The 4,021-nt window shown below is 41.9% G+C and overlaps 1 pseudogene; it reads left to right on the plus strand.

Annotated features, from left to right (window-relative positions):
* Positions 1 to 2,764: 2,764 nt before the first annotated feature.
* Positions 2,765 to 3,191, plus strand: LOC103691736 (proteasome maturation protein pseudogene; annotated as a pseudogene).
* Positions 3,192 to 4,021: the final 830 nt, after the last annotated feature.

Here is a 4,021-nt window from a genome sequence, read left to right on the forward strand (position 1 = left end):
CCACAATGTGGTCTCTATCAAAACATCAGTGATAGCTTTCTCAGAAGCTGAACAGAATAACAATGGCTTATGTTCTAAGAATAAGAATCGACAAATGGGACCTTATAAAATTGCAAAACTTCTGTAAGGCTGTGACACTGTCAATAGGACAAAACAGCAACCAACAGATTGGGAAAAGATCTTTACCAATCCTATATCCGATAGATGGCTAATATCCAGTATATGCAAAGAACTCAAGAAGTTAGACCCCAGAGAGCCAAATAACCATATTACAAAATGGGGTTCAGAGCTAAACAAACAATTCACAGCTGAGGAATGCCAAATAGCTGAGAAACACCTAAAGAAATGTTCAACATCTTTAGTCATAAGGGAAATGCAAATCAAAACAACCCTGAGATTTCACCTCACACCAGTGAGAATGGCTAAGATCAAAAACTCAGGTGACAGCAGATGCTGGCGAGGATGTGGAGAAAGAGGAACACTCCTCCATTGTTGGTGGGATTGCAGACTCGTACAACCATTCTGGAAATCAGTCTGGAGGTTCCTCAGAAAATTGGACATTGAAGTGCCTGAGGATCCAGCTATACCTCTCTTGGGAATATACCCAAAAGATGCCCCAACATATAAAAAAGACACGTGCTCCACTATGTTCATCGCAGCCTTATTTATAATAGCCAGAAGCTGGAAAGAACCCAGATGTCCTTCAACAGAGAAATGGATACAGAAAATGTGGTACATTTACACAATGAAGTACTACTCAGCTATTAAAAACAATTACTTCATGAAATTCTTAGGCAAATAAATGGAACGAGAAAATATCCTGAGTGAGGTAACCCAGTCACAAAAGAACACACATGATATACTCACTGATAAGTGAATATTAGCGCAAAAGCTCGGAATATCTAAGATAAAATTCATAGACCACATGAAGCTCAAGAAGGAAGACCAAAGTGTGGATTCTTCAGTCCTTCTTAGAAGGGGGAACAAAATACTCATGGGAGGAAATATGAAGACAATATAAGGAGCAGAGATTGAAGGAAAGGCCATCCAGAGACTGCCCCACCTGGGGATCCATCCCATACCAAACCCAGACACTATGGATGCCAAGAAGTGCTTCTGACAAAAGCCTGATACAACTGTCTCCTGAAAGGCTCTGTGAGAGCCTGACAAATACAGAGGTAGATGCTCACAGTCAACCATTAGAGTAAGGGGCCCCCAATGGAGGAGTTAGAGAAAGGACTGAAGGAGCTGAAGGAGTTTGAAACCCCATAGGAATACCAACAATATCAACCAACCAGACATCCCAAAGCTCCCAGGGACTAAACCATTAATAAAAGAGCACACATAGAGTAACCCATGACTCCAGCCACATATGTAGCAGAGGATGGCCTTGTTGGGCACCAATGGGAGAGGAGCCCATGGTCCTGTGACGGCTTGATGCCCCAGTGTCGGGGAGCACCAGGGCAGGGAGTTGGGAGTGGGTGGGTAGGTGGGGGAGCACCCTCATAAAAACAGTGGGAAGGGGGGTGAGATGGGGGTTTCTTGGTGTTTCCAAGAAAGGGGATAACATTTTAAATGTAAATAAATAAAATATCCAGTAAAAAAAAAGAATAAGCAGTAAACCATAAAGCATTTTTCACAGCCAGGGCAGCCTTGAGCTAAGAGGACAAAGCAGGAGACATTATATTACCTCACTTCAAAAATCACAGAAAGGCTTTAGTTGTCAAAAAATATGATGACTGCATAATAACACATAGACCAATGGAATAAATACCAATACCAATTCAAGTGTCTGCAACCAGCTGAGTCTAGAAAAAAAATGCTTCAAGTGTACAATGGATAAAAGATGGCCTCTTCAGTAAATTTGATACCTTTAATGCAGAAGATTAAACTTTACTCCTGTATCTTATAGTATAGCATAAGACAATCCAAAATGTCAAAGGTCTGCAAAGATTTAAGAAAAGAAAGAATGAAGTGGAGATGGGGGAATGCAAGAAGAAAGGGACCTAAGGGATGAAGGAAGGATGTGAAGAATGGAGGGAAAATAAAGAAAGTCAAGCCATAATGAAAATTCTTCAAGATGTGATACAAGCAAAGGTTTTTTTTTTTTTTACATGAGACCTCAAAAGCATAAGCTAACATACAAAAACAAACAAAAAGAGTGCCATTCTTTGTTCTTCACTGGAATTAAATAGCTGAGTTGGTCAGATTGTGAAGAGGGAAGGTTGAGTAGGTTTCAATTCACAGTTCAGTGGTCCTATATCTTTAGGCTCAAGGAGAGAAAACAGATCACCACAGGAAACATAGCAGAACAAAAACTTTGCCTCATGACTCAGGAAGCAAAATGAAGAGAAAGCCAGGGTTCCACCATCCTCTTCAGAGGATGTCTGTCTTCTAAAATGTCCTCCACTAGGCTCCACCTCTTATATGTCCTACCACCTCCTAGGGCCCAACGTGTACATCAACTGTTTAACACATGGACCCAGGGACCAAACCAAACTCAGACAGTTCTTCATGGTAAAGGAAATGGTCACAACTAAAGAGACAGCCAGGAAAATACAAAAAGTGAAAACTAACTGGTCAACAGTATATATGGAATCCAAGATCTCAAAAGTTATAAAAATGTATTTTTTTAATCCTACAAGCAGCCAAAAGGCATATGAACAATTCTCATTATCACCATGGAAGTGATGTCATCTCATCTGTTACAAAAGAACCCTAGGACTAGAGCAGGTTCAGAAGATTTTGCAGAGCTATTTTCAAGATGAATGCCAGAGCCCTTAGGTTGCAGCTGTAGGACAGTATTCCAGTTACTGAGCTCTCAGCCAGTGGGCCTTTCAAGAGTCATGATCTTCTCCAGAAAGGATTTTCTTGTGTGAAAAATGAACTTTTGCCCAGTCACCTTCTTGAATTATCAAAAGAAAAAAATTCCAGGTCAACCAGGACAAGATGAACTTTCCACCCTGAGGAACATCCAGGGTCGGTTTGCTCCCCTGAAGTTACAGGTGGAGTTCAAGGCAGTGCAGCAGGTTCCGCGTCTTCCATTTCTCCCGAGCTCAAACCTCTCACTGGATATTTTGAGGGGCAACTATGAGGCCATTGTTTTTGAGGATGTTCTTAACACTTCATCGCAAAGTGAACTGATGGGTGAGCTACGCTTGATAGTGGAATATAAGCTGGACTTGCTGTAATACAAAGTGCCGTGCAGGAACGATGGATGTGCTTCTTGTAGTTGCTTCTGCTACAGTCTGATGTTCGTGGCATTAAAGTACTGAGAGGAAAAAATCCTAAAGGGAGGCAGGGGTATATCTTAGTAGCATAGCATTTGTGTGGTGTGTACAGACCTATGTTCATCCCAGTACCATTAAAAAAAATCACTAAAAAGACAGAAGGTAATAATAGAGGCTAATATGGATGCATAGAAAGGAGTACTCTTAGGCACTACTGATAGAAATGCAGAAGAACACTCATATTATGGGAATCAGTATGGATATTCTTCAAAAGAAACCTAATAGTAAATTATTGTACAATCTAGCATACAATCCGCTGCTGTGTATCCATCAGAGGAAATAAAAATCAGTACATTAAAGAGATACATGAATTCCCCATGTATAACCAAGAATGATTTGCAACAACCAAGACACAGAGTCAACACAGATTTCAACCATCAAACAAATGGATAAAGTTATTACAATACGGAGACACCGCTGGAACCTGAAGGAAACAGACCGGATAAATACTTCTCTGCACCCAAATCCCGTGGGAGGGAGAGCTAAACCTTCAGAGAGGCAGACAAGCCTGGGAAACCAGAAGAGACTGCTCTCTGCACACAAATCTCGGACACCAGAGGAAAACACCAAAGGCCATCTGGAACCCTGGTGCACTGAAGCTCCCAGAAGGGGCGGCACAGGTCTTCCTGGTTGCTGCCGCCGCAGAGAGCCCGTGGGCAGCACCCTGCGAGCAAACTTGAGCCTCGGGACCACAGGTAAGACCAACTTGTCTGCTGCAAGAAAGCTGCCTG

This window comes from Rattus norvegicus, chromosome 2 (assembly GCF_036323735.1).
Source record: "Rattus norvegicus strain BN/NHsdMcwi chromosome 2, GRCr8, whole genome shotgun sequence".
NCBI lineage: Eukaryota > Metazoa > Chordata > Mammalia > Rodentia > Muridae > Rattus > Rattus norvegicus.